Here is a 22,026-nt window from a genome sequence, read left to right as displayed (position 1 = left end):
GTCTAAGGAAAAAAAGAGAACAGTTTCACATCATGTGTTAAAGCATGCTTAAAATGATTAGTATTTCTAAGTTCCAAACTTTAAGTATCATTTCTTAAAGAAAAACTACATTAAATTTTTAAATCCCAATACTCTAATGAGTAGTGCTACTTTACTTTTCAACTTATTTTTTCTGATCAAAAAAACTTTTAAAATCTTATAATGTAAGTTTCACATTAAGTATATCTGCACTTTTTATTATGCTTTGAGTTCCCTTTCTTGAACTTTTTAAACTCTCTTAATACATATTTCTAGAAAGAATACATTCTATAGACTTTCAATAGTGTGCAACAATTTTGTAAACCATAAAAATGCTACGGTATTTTTTTAGTCTAAAGCCCAAAATCTGGTCATAAATCTATCTATTCTCAGATGTTTTTAAGACATAAAGGCAGCAAATTATAAACAAAACTCTTAGCTCAACATCCTTATAATGCAAAATCATAAGAGCTTAAGTTTAAAACTTCCTCTTTGTCATAATCAATGCAACAGAACTTTTCTAAGCAAAAAACATTACCATTTGTTCAACTATGAAAATTCATTCCCCAGTCTACTCTATGTGATCAAAAGGAAGTTTTAAATAGAAAATTTTGTATTGTTTCTATTAAACTACATCCCACTAACAAGTAAAAAGGGATATCACATAGAAAGCCTACTGAATTCAGACTCATGAGAGGACTTCAACTTCCAAGCCTACTGAGATTTAAAAGTCTGATCATTCCTAATAACTAAACCAAAATAATATGTATTTATAGTAACTCACAAATAATTATAATTTAAAAACATAAAATCCAGTCACGTAATCAGATGCTTTAGAAGTACAATCTACTCTAATGGAGTTAAGACCATCTTTTCTCAATAATTTGAGATTTTCTTAGACTAAATTTACGAAAATACTGTTATTCCATGTGCTAAATACATGCATACACACACATACACACTCACCTTATATTAACTAGTGCTGATAAAGTCAACTAGGTCAAATTTCATTTCCAGAAACAACTATGCTGCTGCTGCTGCTGCTGCTGCTGCTAAGTCGCTTCAGTCGTGTCTGACTCTGTGCGACCCCATAGACGGCCTCCTACCAGGCTCCTCTGTCCCTGAGATTCTCCAGGCAAGAACACTGGAGTGGCTTGCCATTTCCTTCTCCAATGCATAAAAGTGAAAAGTGAAAGTGAAATCACTTAGTCATGTCCGACTCTTAGCGACCTCATGGACTGCAGCCTACCAGGCTCCTCTGTCCATGTGATTTTCCAGGCAAGAGTACTGGAGTGGGGTGCCATTGCCTTCTCCGAGAAACAACTATCCTGCCTTCCAAAACAAAGATGACAAAAATGAATCCATAATAATACTTCTCAATTACTTCTCCATCAACATAAATATTGAGAACTGCTAGCTGGTAAATGAAGTTTATATGACTGTGGGACTACACTGTATAAGTGGGCATTTCCTTTAACCGATTTGGTATACTAAGTATTCTCACAAATGTTGGATAATTTCTCACACTTTATAACCTAGTTGCAGAAAGTGACCACAGAATAGCTAATAAAATTAAAGTAATCTTAATAAACAACAACTTCCCACTCTTAAATATTTTAGGAAAATAAAGGTAGGCCTTTGGATATTCTATGAGAAATAGCAGGTTAACAACTCAGCAAAGCATACAGTCAGATACCACTTGAAGAATTCTACATAGGATAAAAAAATAACAAATTTTATGAAAGGAAGCAGAATTAACTCCTTTTTGCTTTAAAAAAAAAAAAGGAAATGATAAGAGTTACATTTCTCCTTTTTTTAAGGGTGAGGGAGTAATTTTTTATTACAAAACTATATGGCACAAAGGAGATAAACTTATGCTTAGAGTTTAAGACTAAAGTGTCCTGAATAGTATTAAAATATTTATGTATCTTTTCACTTAGCATATTTTCTTCTTTCTTCATTCTTGTATATCAATACTATGAGGGAGTTTCAAAGTGGCTTCCAATGACCTCCTGTCCAGGAATCTACATCCCTGTGTAATCCTCTCTCCTTGAGAGACACAGAGAGAGAGAGAGTGTAAGTGTGAGTGTCTGTGTGTGTTTGTGTCCATGTGTGTGTGTGTGCACATGCACGTGTGCACTCATTCAGCTGACTCTGACTCTTTGCAACCCCATGGACTGTAGCCCACCAGGCTGCTCTGTCCATGGGACTTCCAGGCAAGAATACTGGAGTGGGTTGCCAATTTCGTTCTCCAGGTGATCTTCCCGACCCTGGGATTGAACCCGCACGTCCTGTGTTTCCAGGACTGGCAGGCAGATTCTTTCCCACTAGTACCACTTGGGAAGCCCTCTCTCCTTAAGTGTGGACTGGACCTAATGACTCACTCCTAGGAAACAGAATGGGGAAAAGCGATGGGTTGCCATTTTAAATTACAGTTGGGTTAAATTACAAATGGGTTGCCAGTTTAAATCACAAAACCAAACAAAAAAACAAAAGGTTCATGCAACAAGAGCCAGCAGGTTGCTGGCAAACAGCCGACATGAGGAACGGGGCCTTAGGGTGGACAACCAATGAGGAACTGAACACAGCAATAGCCCTGTGAGCAAAGTGGAGGCAGATCCTCCCCTGGGGCTTTCAGACGAGACCACAGCACTGGTGGACAAACGTGCAGAATGCAGCTCTGCAAGAGACCCTGAGCCAGAGGACCCAGGAAACTACACTCACCCCAAGACCTGAGAGATAACATTTGTTGTGTTAAGTCACTGAGCTTTGGGGTAATCTGTTGGACTGTGTCTGCTCAAAACTCATACAATGAAGCCTAACTCTCAGCCCCTCAGAATGTGACCTTATTTGGAGACACAATTTTTACAGGAGTAATCAAGTTAAAGTGAGGTCATTAAGTATCCGCTTGCCAAGCAAGAGACACAGGAGACCTGAGTTCAATCCCTGGGCCGGGAAGATCTCCTGGAGAAGGAAATGGCAACCCACTCCAGTATTCTCGCCTGGAGAATTCCATGGACAGAGGAGCCTGGTGGGCTACAGTTCATGGGCTCACAAAGAGTTGGATACCATAGCAACTAAACAGCAACAGCAAACAGGGTGGACCCTAATCCAATATGACTGGTAACCTTACAAAACGAAGAAATTTGAACAGAGACAGACACACACAGAGGGAAGATGATGTGAAGAGACATGGAGAAAAGGAGGCCATCGACAGGTCAAGGAAAGAGGCCTGGATCAGATCCTTCCCTTGCACATCTTGGAAGCGACCACTCCTGCTGACAACTGGACTGCAGACTTCTGGCCTCCAGACTCTGAGACAATGAATTTCTGCTGTTTAAGCCACTCAGTCTGTGTTAATTTATTGTGGCAACCTTAACAAATTAATACATGTAGCAAAAGAGAACTAATAGACATAGTGAATTCAAAATAACTTTTATTGACAATACCAAAATTAGCCTCAATATAGGACCCAAGTAGATGGCCGAAGTTTTTAAGTCTTTACTCTGATAAAAAGACATGAGGTCATAATAGAGGATCTTGGACCACAGAATTCTTTTTTTTTAAGTTAGCTGGGACTCCTGCAATCATAAATCTAATTGACTCATTTCAAAAATTGACACTGCTGCTGCTGATGTGCCAAAAACTATTCTGAACACTTAACATAGATTAATTCCTCACAAGAACACTCTGAGGTCCCACTATCATCAATTCTCATTTTTAAGATGAAGAAATTGACGTCTGGGAGTTAAGGTCATACAGCTGAAAAGGAGCCGGGATTTAGTAAATTAAGGTACAGAAGAATGGGGCTTCCCAGGCGGCACACTGGTAAAGAAGCCGCCTGCCAATGCAGGAGATGTAAGAGATGTGGGTTTGATCCCTGGGTTGGGAAGATCCCCTAGAGAAGGAAATGGCAACTTGCTCCAGTATTCTCATCTGAGAAATTCTTTCCAGGATAAAAAGGAAATGATGCTGTAAAAACATTGCCTGGAAAAGTCCATGGACAGAGGAGCCTGGTGGGCTAGTCAATGGGGTCACAAAGAGTTGCACAACCGAGCACACACACGGAGAATAAGTCACTTATCCCAAATCACAGTTAGTAGAGGTGAGACTAAACCAAATGGCCCTTTCTCCTACCTTCAAATCTTTTCTCAAGAAGTTAAATAGAAAAGGCTTTTCTTTCACTTGCTATATTCAATCTTTGTAACACTGCTACCTTAGAAATATATATATATATATTTGACTATTAATCTCTATCTGCTCTCCTCCCATAACTACACAAACAGTTACACATTTTTCTTTTCCACTCCCTGAACCGTAAAGCACTGTCTTTCAATTCCTAGTGATTTTCATGCATCTGGGTTAACATTTTTATATACCGGAACCCAAGATTTCACTTGTGCAGAGTTTGGAAATACAGCTTTAGCTTAATATTTGATCCAATTAAAATACAAATACACCTGGAAGGAGTACTACTATACCATATTATTCAGTCATTTACATTTTAGTAAGAACATGTCAGATCCTTTTCAGAGAAACAAAGATCTCAAGACAGCCAGTGCCAACTTTTCCAGGGAATCAGAGTTTGTTTTCTGGAGTATCTGGGATTAGGTGCTTAAGAGTAAGCCTTCTTCTGGGAGTCTGAATTACAAGATATAAATGCAAATGGATATAAATTATGGGCAGCATAGTGACCATGCTTCCATGAGAGAGTTCAAACGTAAAGAAAGCCAAACCCAAAGAGAGTGAGATGGATGTGCAAGAGAGGCATACTGCTGGAGAGACACCTGACTTCATTTGCTTCCTGGGTTCTCTTTGCACAGCCCAGCTGTCCCTGGGTCCTTCTGTGTACCCTGGGACACATCCACAAGTCTGATAACATCTCCTTTCTGCATTTGATGTGAACTGAGTCACTTGCAATCAGTAGAGAACTCACATGGTCAAAAAGATAACCTCTCTACAGCTGAAGAACATCACTGAAGGACTAGGAACCTTCCATGTAAAATATAGCACCATAGCTACAAACACAAGAACTGACTAGAAGAAGCCAAGGTTTAAACAGCTGTTTAGAAGACTTCCCAGATACTGGTGGAACAGGAAAAAGGAGTTGGAATTTGAAAAGACCATGCCCTCTATCTTTCCATTTGGGATTTTTCAGTTGTTCTAGTAAAGAATATCCCATTAAAAAATATATATATATATCCCATAATCTACACACTTGCTAGTGGGTGTGTAAATGATGACAGCCACTTTAGAGATCACTTTGGAAATATCTAGAGAAGGTGAAGATGAAGATTTCACACAATCCAGCAAGTTTACTACTAGGTGGTTACTATGGACTGAAACGTGTGCCCCCCCCCCCCCCCCCAACTCACATGTTGAAGCCTTTACTCCTAACATGACCAAACCTGGAGACAGGGTCTTTGGTAGCTTATTTAGGTTAAATGAGATAATAAGGGTGGGGCCCTAAACCAATAATGATAAGAAGAGGTTAAGGAAGCTCTCCAACTGGTTCTCCTTCTCTCTGCCTTGTGAGGACGAAGCTAGACAGAGACCCTCTGCAGGTCAGGAAGAGAACCTGTACCAGTATCCAATCACACTGACAACCTGATCTTGACCTTCCACCCTCCAGAACTGTGAGAAAATCAATTTATGCTGTTTACAAAATACGATAAAAATTAAAATTTTTCAGTAACAACAGAGCAAAGTAAAATACTAAAACTCTGGCAACTAGATAGTGAAAGTATCCAAGTGCCTCACAATATAGCTCATTATTCAATCTAGTCACTCAGAGTTGCTACAAAACAATAAAGAGTTCCAAAGCCTGTGCTTACAACTAGATTTTCCAGGATAAAAAGGAAATGATGCTGCAAAACATAATTTTATTCTATGTAGGTGTCTACAATAAAAGTATAATGCTTTAAAGCCAGGATTGAAACTGAAATATAATTGATTCTAATACATTCTCTTTTTTTCTTTCCTTTTTTCCTTTCTTTTTTTCTTTTTGGTGCAGAAAACAAAGTTATCCAGGAAAGGAGGCTTGCCTCGTTCACCTAATCATCAGTGGTAAAGATGGATTAAAACCCAGCCCCTTAGGGTCACAGTTCAGTGGTCTTGTTACAACACAACAATGCAGCAAAGCCCTTCCTGGCTTCTTGGTCAACAGACAAAACAGGCCTAAAACTGACCTGATTCTGTATTCTGGGCTGGCATGAACCTGCGTAGAAACAACAGGAGTGGCAGGCACTTTCTTCCTGAAGCAGATGTGGAGAAGTATTATACCTGCAATGAAAGGAAAAAAAGAGAAAACCCAGTTTATTTTCAGAATGTTTTAGCATTATGAGTAGTTCATTTCCTACTAATTTTCTCTTTACCTCATTATTTCTTGCCAATAGTTTAATGATATGACAGCACTTAAAACCAGATAAAATTTGGTATTCAAAATCCAAAGAAGAGGAACTTCCCTAGTGGTCCAGGGGTTAAGAATCTGCCCTGCAATGCAGCAGACGTGGGTTTGATCCCTGGTGGGGGAACTAAGATCCTACATGCTGTGGGGCAACTAAGCCAGCCTGTTGCAACAAAGACCCCATGTGCCACAATGAAGACACAACACAGCCAAATAAATAAATACTTCAAAATCCAAAGAAGAATACAGTCATTCAAAGCTCCATCTGGTTCAGCTTCTTCATTTTACTGGTGAGGAGGCCGAGATCTGGAAAAGTTACTTAAAGCATTAATGACAACAGTTACTTAGTAGCAGAGCTCAGTTCAGAACCTAATTCTTGACACTTTAGTCCAGTATTCATCTGTACATCATAGATCACAATGTCTCTTTTTGGAGAATCAAATATGAGCAAAAAAGAAAAAAAAAAATCATGTTATTTCTCTAGGAGTATTTGTCAAGCATCTGAAGATAAATGTGGTATAGAGCTAAATTGATATGTTCTAAATCCAAATAAAAAACACTGCTTCCTCACTCAATAGATATAATCCAACCTCAAGATATTTAGCTTGCCTTCTATAGGATACTTAAGGCTTCCCATGAGGCTCAATGGTGAAGAATCCGCCTGCAATGCAAGAGCCAGAGAAGACGTGGGTTCAAACCCTGGGTTTGATCTCTAAGTCAGGAAGATCCCCTGGAGGAAGAAATGGCAACCCACTCCAATATTCTGGCCTGAGAAATCCCATGGAGTACAGTCCATGGGGTCACAAAGGGTCGGACACTACTGAGTGACTATGCATGGGCGCACATGCGCACACGCGCGCGCGCGCACACACACACACACACACACTTATAGGACATTTAACTGCTTCTTTTATTGACCATTCGGTATTTCAATATGAAAACACCAGCACCATGAATCATTCTGGTCTTTCTTAACTTTGCTCTCAACAAGTTCTTTTGTTACTCAATTACTTCTTCAATTCCAAAGCTCCTTCACTCACAAATGAGAAGCTTGGACTAATCGCACGGGCCTTCTAACTCTTAACGACATTTTCCTTTTCTGATCAACTATGTGTTCTGTCATGTTTGTTAATCTCTGTGATTATATTACTACAACAGTTCAAACATCAGTAATATTGCCCTCAAATACACAGTTAATTATCATTCAAAAACCTATGGAACAAAAACCTAGCTTTGCTGTCTCATCTCTTATGAAAAAGTATTTTTTTTAAAAATCTACCTCTTTGGTGGTTTCTAAGAAAAATCGTGAATTATTTTCTCAAATCATTCATTCTGTCATTCATCCAAGTTGTTACTGAGTGGCTTGTCAGATGGCAGACACAGGCTTAATGAGATTTAAGATTTTTAAATAAGATCCCTCCAGTGAAATGGTGAGTAACATTAGGGATTCAAGTGACAGTGAGAAAGTAGGCAGAAGTGATGACATGTCTCCTAAATCCCAACATCAGAATATGTCTTCACTGCTTTTTTAAAAAAATACATTAAGTACTGACTGCCATAAAACATGGTATTTGTAACATGCTTTAAATTTAAAGCAAGTAATAGAATGAACCCGTCTGAGCAACTGAACTGAACTGCGCAGAATGAATATCTCCATGTATCTGCCACCCAACTCAAGAACCTAAATATAAGTAACTGGTCATGTTTTACTGATTTGCTCTTCCCTCCCCCCATATCTCTAAACTCTTCAATCCTCTGTAATTGCTACCTTATATTCTATGCTTTTGGAGAAGGCAATGGCACCCCACTCCAGTACTCTTGCCTGGAAAATTCCATGGACAGAGGAGCCTGGTAGGCTGCAGTCCATGGGGTCGCTAAGAGTCAGACATGACTGAGCGACTTCCCTTTCACTTTTCACTTTCATGTATTGGAGAAGGAAATGGCAAGCCACTCCAGTGTTCTTGCCTGGAGAATCCCAGGGACAGAGGAGCCTAGTGGGCTGCCATCTATGGGGTCGCACAGAGTCAGACACAACTGAAGCGACTTAGCAGCAGCAGCAGCATTCTGTGCTGTGTAGTTGCTGTTGTTCAGTCTCTAAGTCATGTCCGACTCTTTGCAATCCCATGGACTGCACCACACTAGGTTCCCCTGTCCTTTACCACCTCCCAGAGTTTGCTCAAACTCATATCCATTGAGTCGGTGATGTTATCTAAGCATCTCATCATCTGCCACCCCCTTCTCCTCCTGCCCTCAATGCTTCCCAGCATCAGGGTCATATCATTCCTTCAAGTTTCAGAAAGCATACCACATATGAACATATCCTTCAGCACTGTGTTTCATCTCCTCACTCTGTTTTATGTTTTCAAGTTGAATTCATAATGTTGCATACAGTTGTAGTTCTTTCATCTCAAGGCAGAATAATTCCACATTGTGTAAATGAATTGAGTTATCCATTCTCTTTTCAAGAGCATTTTGTTTTCTTCCCAGGTTTTCTGTTTTTGTTTTGTCATTATGAGCATTACTGTTATGTAAGTTCTCATATGCATTTGTTCCACATGTGACATAATTTCTCTTAAGGATTTGCCTAGGAGTTGAGGAATATGTGTATTTTCAATTTTTCATGAGGTCACCAATTTTTCTTTTCCCTAAAGTGTGTTTAGCAAGAGATAATCTCACCACTCTCAGTTCAGTTCAGGTCAGTCGCTTGGTCATGTCCGAGTCTTTGCGACCCCATGGACTGCAGCACATCAGGTTTCCCTGTCCATCATCAGCTCCTGGAGCTTGCCCAAACTCATGTCCATTGAGTCAGTGATGCCATCCAACCATCTCATCCTCTGTCGTCCCCTTCTCCTCCTGCCTTCAATCTTTCCCAGTATCAGGGTCTTTTCCAGTGAGTCAGTTCTTCGCATCAGGTGGCCAAAGTATTGGAGCTTCAGCATCAGTCCTTCCAATGAACATTCAGGACTGATGTAGTTCACCAGCACTAGGCAGTCCATATTGACCCACACGTTCTCTTCAACATTTAGTAATGCCATCTTCTTAACTTAGGGGTATAAAACCATCTAACTGTAGTCTTACTTTGTATTTCCCTGCTGATTAATGATACCAAGCATTTCCTCAGGTTTACTGGCTAACTCATATTTCCTTTTTTATGAAATATCTACTCATTTCTATGAGCCATTTCCTCCTCAGTTTTTTGCCCTTTACTTACTATTTCATAGAAATTATATATGTGTTTTGTCTGCTGATTATTTGATTTTACCTGTTTTGAATTAACGGATACAGGCAAGTATTGAGATAAAGACACAGAAGCAAAAATAGCAGTGAGCTGGACAGAACTGGAAACAGTGAGCTAGAGTACCAACGTTTTGCTCAACCCATGTTTGTATTTTAACATAATCTACAGATGTCTTCAAGTATTAGAAATTTTAAATGGTACACTATTAATCCTGTTTTGTAATCTTTTGATAAAAATTCAGTCAAGAGCAAATGCTTTGATATGATTTCAGTGCATTCTAATTACAATATGCAATATAATTTCAGGTATCCATTTTATACAAATCACAATTGAAATGACATTTTAGACAGAGTTCTCATTTTGACTCTGACATTTTAGGTGTTTTTATTTCATGCTTTGGTTGCCTCCAATTTAGAGTAAGTTAGCTTTGCTGTCAAAAGGTTGAGTCTGAATGTATATGCACACAAGTATAAAAACTGAATTTCAAAACTAAATTATATAAACTCAAACACCAGAGACCTGCATTCTAGCCTTGACTAGACAATTAGGTATACCTCCTTGGCCTAACTATGTCGTTAAGTTGTTTTGTTATATCTATAACATGAAAATGTGCTGGTATTAATAAATTCTAAGGACCTTTGAATCATACTCTTTGGCTTAAAGATCTGCAAGAAAATAATTTTTTCCAGATATCTCCCAAAGTTTTAGGAATCTCTTTCCAGGTGTTAAATAATGAAAAGAGTAACAGAAAGCTAAATATCTGGGGGAAAAGAATTGTAACAAGCAGGGCTACAGCCCTCCTATGGCTTCTCAGGATTCTTGGCAGATTGCCTGACAGACAGCATCATACAGGAAGACAATCAAAAGCCACGTAATTTGAATCACTCTACAGTGCTGCCATTGATTCCTATATAAGCAATCAAAAGAATTCTGGAATCACACTTACCCACTTACCTGAATCTGCACTCTTCTACTATGCCTAAACATTCTGTATATGCGCATGTGTGCTCAGGTGTAACCACCTCTCTGCGACCCCATGGACTGTAACCCACCAGGCTACTCTGTCCATGGGATTCTCCAGGCAAGAATACTAGAGTGGGTTGCCATTTCCTTCTCCAGGGGATCTTTCCAACCCAGGGACTGAACCTGCATCTCCTGCATTGGCGGGTGGATTCTTTTACCACTGAGCCACTTGGGAAACCAAACTTTCTGAAACCATGTCAAAGTCTAACCCTTTCACTTTAATACTAGCTGTTATGCCCCTACTAGCTAGTATTAAAGTGAAAGAGTTAGACTTTGACATGGTTTCAGAAAGTTTGGTTTCCCAAGTGGCTCAGTGGTAAAAGAATCCACCCGCCAATGCAGGAGATGCAGGTTCAATACTAGCTGTTATGCCCCTACTTGGAGAAGGCAATGGCACCCCACTCCAGTACTCTTGCCTGGAAAATCCCATGGACGGAGGAGCCTGGTGGGCTACAATCCATGGGGTCGCTAAGAGTCGGACACGACTGAGCAACTTCACTTTCACTTTTCCCTTTCATGCATTGGAGAAGGAAATGGCAACCCACTCCAGTGTTCTTGCCTGGAGAATCCCAGGGACGGGGGAGCCTGGTGGGCTGCCATGTCTGGGGTCGCACAGAGTCGGACACGACTGAAGTGACTTAGCAGCAGCATGCCCCTACTATTCAAGGACATTGCTCTAGTTAAGTCCCACTTCTCTTTCCTACATCATCAATTTCCTAATTCTGTCCTCCCAATAAAGCAAAACCACCAGTGTATATGTGTCAATTTCTAATCATTAGAAATCAAACAACATCAGTGGCAAAACTTCTGACCCCACCCACAATCTGAGTTATGACCAATGTCTGATTCCCTTATCAGTGAAAGGTCAGAAAACAGTTGTCCTTGTTCTCTGTCTTCCAGTATTCTTTAAGTTCAAACTGCTCTCCAACACACCACTGAAAATTCCAAAGTCACCCATTATTGACATATATATTGTAAAATTCAAAAACTAGTCAGATCTCTTTTTTAACCTATCTGCAGCAACAGGCATGATTCATCAAGGTCTGACACACTTTCTTTACCTGGCTTTTCTCCTAGTTATTGCTGGTTTCATCCTACCTCATTGGCCACTCGTCAGCTTCCTTGCTTAATTTCTCCTTTTCTCCATGACCACTCAAGTTCCCACTTTCTTTCTAACCCATCAGCAAAAACTACTGGCTCTATCTCCAAAACATATCCAGAATCTGACTACCCTTCATATCACCTACCTAGCTGCGGCTGCTGCTACGTTGCTTCAGTCGTGTCTGACCATGTGTGACCCCATAGACAGCAGCCCACCAGGCTCCCCCGTCCCTGGGATTCTCCAGGCAAGAACACTGGAGTGGGTTGCCATTGCCTTCTCCGCACCTACCTAGAGACTTGGTGTAACAGTAACTATCATCTTTCTCATCTCTCACTAGGATTATTTTTCCATAATTTAGTAACCGGCCTCCCAACTACCACCCTTGATCTATTTCAGTCCTTTTTCATCAAAGGAGACAGAGTGATCCTGATAATCTTACAAAAATCATATTAACATAATGTAACATCTGTACCCAAAATCTCCCAATGGCTTCTCATCTCATAAATACCCAAATCTTTAAAATAGCAAAAAGGAACCTAGGTAACTTAGTTCCTCCTTGCTATTCCTTATACAGGTAGGCATCCTCCTGCCTCAGAGCTTCACACTTGCTGTTTTCCTGCCTCAAAACTACTCTGAGATGAGTATCCCCACCTGCCTCACATTCTCGCTATTTTCAGATCTTTGCTTCTACTTATGTAACAATTCCACTCCCAGCATCCCTAACACACTTTCCTGATTTATTTCTCGCCAATGTCACTAACATTCACTTATTTCAGTTCTATTTCTGCTTGTGTATTTCCTCCCCTGCAAAACAGAAAATCCACAAGGGCAAGAGCTTTGTTTTTCTTGGTACTACGTCTTCAATGCTTGGAAGGGGTGGGGCCAGCACATAGTAGGCATTCAATAAATATTTTTTGAATGAAGAAATGAATAGTTAACATCCTTAGGGCTAAACAAGACAATCTTTCTGGGTTTACAAAAGAAAATAATCTAAATAATCAGGGGAAAATAGCTAGATTCCTGATGTGTCAATAAAAGAATCATCAGAGTATTTCTTCAACAGATAAGAGATAACAACTCAAAAGACTTCAGGAGATGTAGCCAATACGTCCATAAACCTAGAGCAACCACTACAGTAAATGATTCCCCTCCCCCGGCTGTCCACAGGGTGAGATTTATTTCCCAGCTATTACCATATTCAACAATGGTTAGTGTGCAGAGCTGCAACACCAACATGTAGGAAAATATTATAAAAATGTTCATTCCAAACTTGTTCCAGACAAAGAACCGAGCCCTTTATAAATAAGGAAAGCCTAAAAATACAGGACAGATATATTTTAAGTGTTTCAAATATTTTGTTTGGAAATAATTTCAAATGTACAGAAAAGCTCCAAATACAAGAATACAAAAATAACCACTCACACTCAGTCACCAATTGTTAATGTTACCTTGTTTTATCATTTGTCCTCTTTTCTCGCACTTTCTTTCCCTTCACATAGACAGACTCAAGCTGTTTTTCCCCCCTCCTAAAGCAACTGAGGATGAATTTTATATTTCATGGCCCTTTGCTCCTTTGCTTCACTGTGCATTTCCTAAGAACAGAGATGTTCTGTCATAACCATAGTACAGTTCTCGTTAGTAATTTGAACATTGCTGTTGTTGTTCAGTGGCTCAGTCATGTCCAACTCTTTGTGACCCCAAGCACTGCAGCACGCAGGGCTTCCCTGTCCTTTAGCATCTCCCAGAGCTTGCTCAAACTCATATCCATCGAGTTGGTGATGCCATCCAACCAGTCTGTCCTCCGTCGTCCCCTTCTCCTGCCTTCAGTCTTTCCCAGCATCAGGGTCTTTTCTAATGAGTCAGCTCTTTGCATCACGTGGCCAAAGTACTGGAACTTCAGGTTCAGCATCAGTCCTTCCAGTGAATATTCAGGATTGATTTCCTTTAGGATGGACTGGTTGGACATCCTCGCAGTCCAAAGGATTCTCAAAAGCCTTCTCCAACACCACAGTTCAAAAGCATCTTTGGTGTTCAAATTTCTTTATGGTCCAACTCTCACATCCATACATGACTACTGGAAAAACCACAGCTTTGACCATAAGGACCTTTGTCTGCAAATTAATGTCTCTGCTTTTAATATGGTGTCTAAGTTAGTTATAGCTTTTCTTTCAAGGAGAAAGCATCTTTTAATTTCATGGCTGCAATATCTGCATTTAAGGTCAGTACTCCAACTTATTTCAATTGACCCAATGGTATCATTTTATAGTATTTTTCTCTGCATCTGGTATATAATCTAGTCCAGGGCCAGGTTCTACAGCTAGTGGTTATCTTTCTTAAGCTGCCCATGATTTCAGCCTTCGTTTTTTATGACTTTTTTTTTAAAGAACATAAACGACTCCCTTTTTATTATTAAGCAGAATGTTCTTCGTGTGGGCTTTGTCCAGTGGTTCCTCCAGACTCATGTTATATAGTCTTGGCTGGAATACTACATAGATGACATTGTATCCCTCAGAGCATCATATCTAGCTTCACCGGGATATCACCAATATATATTACCCCTATTTTATACCTTGTATATAATGTGTGGGGAGACATCTGCTTCTCACCAATATTTCCCCCTATATTTTTGTTATGATTCTTATCTGTCATTTACTATAAGGGCTGTAAAATGATGATTTTTCTCCCTCTAGGATTCAGAATTCTACTATAAGCAAGAGACCTCCCTTCTCTATTTATACATTTATCAATTTGTTAACATTATGGATAACAAATTGCTATTTTTAATGATTCACAGTTCATTATTATACTAATTTGATGACTGAGAAAGTAGGACCTCCAACAGGCTTGTAACATGCTCCCATTTTTTTCCAAAAACATTCCTATTTTATAGCTTAAAAAAAAAATACAAAGATACAGATTCATCTGGTATGTACTCTTGTAATCAGCCATTCCTCTGAAAAACTCCAGTTCCTTTGTGTTGGGAATAAGATTAACATCAGAGACCACAATGGGGAGTTAGTTATGTCCACTGTTCTTTATCTTTTTCTTGGACAGAACTACTATGAAATACATGCATGCATATACATATATGCATATAAATATATATAGACACATATGTTCATACACACATACACATGTGCACATACACATACCAGTTTCAAAACTAATAAATTCACACTGATACCTTCAATTTCAATCCATCCCCACAGGATTCATTTTTGCCTTCTCTCAATTCACATGGGTATGTCCCTCCTTCCTCAGGTCCTAGCTTCAAAAACCTGAAAACATTGACTCAATCCATAACACACTGAAAGATTACCCAGGGTTACCTATTTAGCCACAGAAAATAAACTCTATAGGAAAGAGTTCAAGATTTGTGTATAATCCCTCCCTCTTACCTCCACCCAGGCTGAGGGTAAATACATCAAAAAATTACTTAGATTCACTCTTTCTTCCAAAATGTATCTATAGATTCAATGTAACGCCAATCAAAACTCAGGTAGCTTTTTTTGGGGGGTGGAGGGAACCATCAGAATTCTAAAATTTACACAGCAAAGCCAAGAAACTAGAATAGCCAGAACAATTTCAAAACAAAGCAAAACTGAAGTACTCATATTACATATTATATGACATTACAAGATTTATTATAAACCCACAGTAATAAAGACAGTGTGGTACTGGTGAAAGAATAGAAACCTAAATCAATGGAAAAGAAGTGATTTCAGAAACAGATGCAAACATACACGATCAACTGATTTTTGACAAAGATCTCAAGTGACTGAATGGAGAAAGGAAAAACCTTCACCAAGCAGTGCTAGAACAATTGGACATCCACATGCAAAAATCCAAAAACAAAAGAATCTCAACCAACGCATACATCACATCACATCCAATCCTGAACTCAAAATGTATCTCAGACCTAAATGTAAAACCTTAAACTTCTAAAACTAGAATAAAACAGTGCTAAATTATTGACTTTGGGTTGGGCAAAAAAATCTAATAAGATATAAAGCACAAACCATGAAAGAAATAACTGGAGAAAACTGGATGTTATCAAATTAACTTCTGCGCTTCAAAAGACACTGTTTTAAAAATGAAGACACAAACTGGGAGATGGTAGTTGTGAAACGAATACCAGATAAAAGACAGGTATCTCCAAAATATATAAAGAACTCTTTATTACTCAATGGTAAACAAGTAGCTAATTTTAATAAGAGCAACAGATGTCAATACATCTAAAACAAAAAAAAAGACGTAGATGGCAAACAAGCAGATGAAAGGGTGTTAATGTCATTATTCATGAAAAGCAAACAAACACCATGCTTTCACTTCTCTCACATGTATACCTAGAAATGGAATTTACAGCTCGTAAATAATAAGTTAAACTGTATAGAAATTAACCAACTATTGGATAAAGTGGCACTACCATTTTATCAGCGAAGTATGAGAGGAAACTCCACACCTTCATCAATGTTAACATTGTGAAACTTGATTCTTAGCCATTCTAGTGAGTGTATAGTATTAATAGTATCACTGTATGGTTTTTATTCACGTTTCCTTGATGATTAGTGATGCTGAGCATCTTTCTATGTACTTGTATCTTTCTGTGTGTAATGTACTGACCATTCATACATCCATGGTGAAATGTCAGTGCAAATTCTCCATTTTTTGATAGGGTTCTTTGTCTTATTAAGTTATGAGAGTTCTTCAGATACACTGGTTCAAATGTTTTGCTGGATACATGTTTGGCAAATATTTTTCCCTGCCTTTGACTAGACTTTTCATTTTATTTTTTTAATGGTTCAGCATGTTCATTTAGGGAGAAGGCAATGGCAACCCACTCCAGCACTCTTGCCTGGAAAATCCCATGGGCAGAAGAGCCTGGTAGGCTGCAGTCCATGGGGTTGCCAAGAGTCAGACATGACTGAGCGACTTCACTTTCACTTTTCACTTTCATGCACTGGAGAAGGAAATGGCAACCCACTCCAGTGTTCTTGCCTGGAGAATCCTAGGGACGGGGGAGCCTGGTGGGCTGCCGTCTATGGGGTCACACAGATTTGGACACGACTGAAGCGACTTAGCAGCAGCAGCATGTTCATTTAGAGAAAATTCATTGAGCTGTACACTTACAATTTCTTCAATTTTATGTATATACTTAAGGAATGTGTATTAGTTGCTCAATCGTGTCCAGCTCTTTGCAACCCCATGGACTGTAGCCCACCAGGCTCCTCTGTTCATGGGATTCGCCAGGTAAGAATACTGGAGACAGTTGCCAGTTCCTTCTCCAACTTAAGGAATAGGTTCATTTAAAAAGAGAGGAGAGATAGATACTGAAGGGCCCTTTGAAGGATGACAAAATCATCAGCAGCTAGTAATCTAAAGATGATGTACATGGTCTGCAAATACTAAAAATTGGAAAATACACCCATATACTCCTGTTTAAGAGCCCGTCATAGCATCAGGGTCCTATCAGATGCCCAGGCATGAAACCTAAAATTAGCAAAGGAAAATAATATATATAAAGACTCTCCTGCAATTCCTCACTGCAAATCAACCTCTGAATTCTAGACATTTCAGATTAGGATACATTGTACTTTTTGTCAATTATAGCTTTAAATGGAAACTTTATGTTGATGAGATAAGCAAAGAGATTCAACTTTAGTATAATTACATTAAAAAACTAATTCCTGCAATGACTTTCAATAAACACCTGAGTGTCAAATACATACACTGAAATGTATGTAACATTACATTACATACATACATTACATACACATGTAATGTTTAAAAAAATACACAAACACATACAAACACACTCCATCGCAAATACAGGATATATGGCATTTTGGAATTCTATAAACCAAAATTTCAAAGTTTCTAAATGAGGCCTTTATGACTGAAGAACTATAAAACAAGAAATCAAAAGGGGAAAAGATCTGAGTCAAGTAAAACAAAAATAGGCTCAAATTTAATACAGCCATTGGATGTGACTTGAAATCTTGCTTAAATTTTGAGAACTCATAGAATATATTATTTCTGTGGCAGACACTTTTTAGAGTGACTAGAGAGCCTGCAATCCTTCCCTTTTCTATGCCATGATCAATGGCCTTGAAGAAAAACATCAGAGAAAAAACTAAGGGGGAGAGTCATGAAGGTAATGACTATTTGAATGAACCTCTCACAACAGGGCCACGGTCTAAAAACGTCCCTCACCAGAATTCTGCCACTGCCAATGCAAACAAAATATAAAGCCTATTAATAATTGGGTGGGTAAGATGACCCTCATCACAGATCAGGTCACACTCCCTCTCCAGCCAGCCTCGTCCATGCTCAGAGATTTCATGAAAATAATCACAACCAGGTGGCAGGAGAAGCAGTTACGCAAGGGACCATGACACCGACTCACTAAGACTGACCTCACTGCTCCACTGTCGAGAAGCCATTGGCGTGAGTCCCCCACAGGCACCCAGCCCCTTGGATTACAGACATGCTGATGGCTGACCCTCGCTGTAAGAGACTCCAGTTCTGAATCTGCCTCTGCCAGCACCACTATGTAGGTATAACCAAATGCATCCTATAAATCTCATGGCTGGGGCTTCCCTGGTGGCTCAGTGGTAAAGAATCCACCTGTCAGTGCAGAAGACACAGGTTTGATCCCTGGTCCTAGAAGATCCCACATGCCACGGATCAACAAAACACCACAACTACTGAGCCTGTGCTCTAAAGCCCCACAGTTTCAACAAAAGAATCTACCATGATGAGAAGTCAGCACACCGCCAGGAAGAGTAGCCCCCATTCACTACAACTAGAAAAAAGCTCATGCAGCAACCAGGAGCCAGCACAGCTCAGTTTTCCAGGCAGTACTGGAGTGCGTTGCCACTTCCTACTCCAGGGGAATCTTCCCCACCCAGGAACAGAACCTGCATCTCATGTGTCTCCTGCATTGCAGGCAGATTCCTTACCACTGTGCCACCTCGGAAGCAAAAAGGACTATCTAAACAAAATATAATAAAAACTTAAGAATAAACAAACCACATGGCCTCTGATCCAGTTCACTTCAAATGGCAACGGGTAGACACACAGGGCCTTGTAAGTCTTATCAAGTAGATTTTTATTCAGACACAGCTGTCCCCACAGTAGGAAGCAATGCTTACACCTGGAAGTTTGATGTAATAGTTGTTGCTAGAGCTAAAAGATTCTGAATTTGGGGTGCTGTCCTGCAGGATATAAAGTAGGCTACAAACCACCAACTAATATAAGCCATCTCCCACCTCCAAAATATCCTGGATGTAGCAACCAAACAGTAATAGTGCAGTGGTATCTTTTCTTCTCTCAGAGTTTTGCTTTTTGTCTTATGAACTCTGAAGTCTGCTGACCTAGAAGTTTTAATAACCAAGAAATACTTCTACCAGGAGACCAAAAAAAAAAAAACGAAAAACACAAACTTTCCTGCTAGCTGCCCTTATCATGTTCAGGGTGATTTCCTCATGACAGCAAAAAAAAAAAAAAAAAAAAAAAAAACAGAAAAAATGAAGGCTACAGGGATGGGATAAGAAAACTAATACAATTATGTAAAGTTTAAAAATAAAATAAAATTAAAAAAAAAAAAAAAAGAATGATAGTCCATCAGCACTCCCAATGAAGGGGGCACAGGTTCAATCCCTGGTCAGGGAACTAAGATCCTGCATGCTGCATGGTGTGGCCAAAAGATTTTAAAAATTAGAAAAAAAAAGAATGACACTTCATTACTAACAAGGGAAAGAGCGGCTGCTACTCTACCTTTGGGGGCTAGAAAGACCATGAGGAGCGCTCAGTGGAATCCACTGCAGCATGTTCTGGAAGTGCTGTGTGGGGTTAAGGTTAGTGGAAGCTATCACAATCCTATACAGTCAGAACCACCAGGAGCTCAGAACCTTTCAAGAATGAGGGGCTGCGTCAGTGTGCGAGGAACAGAATGCTGATAAGCTGAGGTGCTCACAGAAGGTGTGAAATTGGAAGTGAAACAGGTTAGGGGGTCTGCACTGATGCAATATTAAGGACTGTAGCCACTATTAACTTCCTAATCCCTGGTGTTCAGTAAGTACCCGCATCTTACCCTTCAAATATATTTTCTTTTTGTGTCCTTTCCCCCAATCATGCACAGAGCAAGTTCGCAGGAATTAAAGTTGTAAAATATCAAGAAAGAATCACCACAGAACCGGGGCAGCATGACATCACCCAGAATTGGCAGCCCTATGGCACTGCCTCTGGTGTGCATTTAGACTTTCTCTCTTTTAGAGAAGTTGCCTCTGTGGATGGCATAAATCAGGGTTATCTTGACATTTATACAAGCGGGGAGGGAAGTGAGGGGAAAGACCAGAGAAGGGAAAAGGGTAGTTAAGCTACTAACGGGTGACCTTCTAGACACCAGCTAGGAGGGCTGCCCGCCTTTTGACTTCCCCTTGGCAGGGGTCTGGAAAGAAGGTATAAAAACTTCTGCTGCTGCTAGGCTCCCAAGAGCTGCTCTGGTTTCTTCTGCTCAAGTCCCATTCATTCAATTCATTATTCAACTTCCAGTATGGGTTCCAAAAATACCTTTTAGTCCTCCTTAAGGTGGTATCAGCTGATTGAAACCCCCAAAATGCTACTACGACTTCTTCTAGCAATTAAAAAGGTCTGGAAGGTTCTCATTTTAACATCAAATGACCCTAACTGTACATTTTCCTTGCTTCCTCTTACCCTGCTCAAAAACTAAACAGAGTGTATTTTTGCCTTCAGAACTATGACATTAGAACTCTCATGCCTAACATGCTTTTTCATATCCTCCTATTTTGCAAGAAAGTACATTTACCCCAAAGCTTCAGTCTGTTCGTTTTAGCACCAGTTCCCTGTTAAGACATTGCTCTCAAGTGTCAGCAGTTCTCTACATCTCGTGATCCATGCAAGTGCCAGCAAAGCAAAGTGAATGATTACTGATTAACAATGGAAATGAATTCTGTCCTTACAAAATGGTATATAAAACAGAAAAAAAAAAAAAAAAGTCAAGCCGAGCCTGTTTCTGCTTCTCCTGTCACTTAAATCCTAGATCACCAATACAGACTTCTGACAGGAGATGCTTTAGTAGTTTCAGCCCTAATCCTCACTTCTGGATGGCGTCACTATTAACATTAACTCACCCCGCCTTTATATCCCCGACTAGATGACTAGGGTTCCGAGCTTCTTCTGATACCCACTGTGTTCCACTCTTACCCTCTCTGCTGTTTCAGGCCTGTTTATCCCTCACTTATTGTAACCCGGCCTCTGATCTGACACTTCTGGAGATTCCCGGTCTGGTCCCTGTCTGGTCTCTTCCTAGGACTGGGATGCCTACTTTTGATTACTAGTTCCAACCCCAAGGACTGATAACAGGCCATTATCGTAGCCCAGTGCCAAGAGACAGAATTCTCTGACAGCCAATCATATAAATGTATGTATACATTTATGATATGAAGGCAGAAGAAGAGGGTGAGAGAGGATGAGCTGGTTGGATGGCATCACCAATTAAATGGACATGAACTTGGACAAACAGAGATGGTGAGGGACAAGGAAGCCTGGCATGCTCCAATCCATGGGGCTGAAAAAAGTCAGAGATGACTTGGCAACTGAATAACAACATAATACACCTATGAACTTATTCATTCATTTTTCTCTCTCTCTCTCCTGTCCCCCCACAATTCCATGTGCTTCTTCACCTTGAATTCCCATTAACAAGCAATCAAGAAGATGGCTTTCTGCCTGTTCTATCCCTGACACAGGCTACCAAAGGGAACTCTTCCTCAACACCTGTAGCTTAGGTGGTGGTGGTGTTTAGTCGCTAAGGTGTGTCCAACTCTTTTGCGACTCCATGGACTGTAGCCCACCAGGCTCTTCTGTCCATAGAATTCTCCAGGGAAGAATACTGGAGTGGGTTGCCATGTCCTTCTCCAGGGGATCTTCCTGACCCAGGGATCAAACCCGCATCTCCTGCATTGGCAGGCGGGTTCTATACCACCAAGCCACCAGAGAAGCCCCAAACACCCCCTACTAGTCGATAAACACAAGGCAAAATGCATCTCACGTGATAGATTAATTTCATTTACTTTTAACTTTTCACCCAGCAAATTATTTTCCTCTACTCTAATTTTATACTATTACAACACTTTTCTCAATCTAAGACTATGTTGAACATCTATCTTTTAAAAATTCACTTTACTGCTTGTTTATGTTGGTAGAACTTCTCTA

General features: G+C 39.9%; 1 protein-coding gene across 1 annotated transcript in view; it reads right to left on the bottom strand.

Moving 5' to 3' along the window:
- The window catches only part of WDFY3 (WD repeat and FYVE domain containing 3), a 287,453-nt gene that overhangs the window by 252,687 nt on the left and 12,740 nt on the right, over nucleotides 1-22,026 (bottom strand). The window contains exon 2 of the mRNA XM_044945700.1: nucleotides 6,207-6,300. The gene's annotated coding sequence lies outside the window, so the exon portion shown is untranslated. The remainder of the gene's footprint in view (nucleotides 1-6,206; nucleotides 6,301-22,026) is intronic.

This window comes from Bubalus bubalis, chromosome 7 (genome assembly GCF_019923935.1).
Source record: "Bubalus bubalis isolate 160015118507 breed Murrah chromosome 7, NDDB_SH_1, whole genome shotgun sequence".
Taxonomy (NCBI): Eukaryota; Metazoa; Chordata; class Mammalia; order Artiodactyla; family Bovidae; genus Bubalus; species Bubalus bubalis.
The sequence above is the reverse complement of the archived record's forward strand: the minus strand, read 5'-3'. Positions and strand labels throughout refer to the sequence as shown.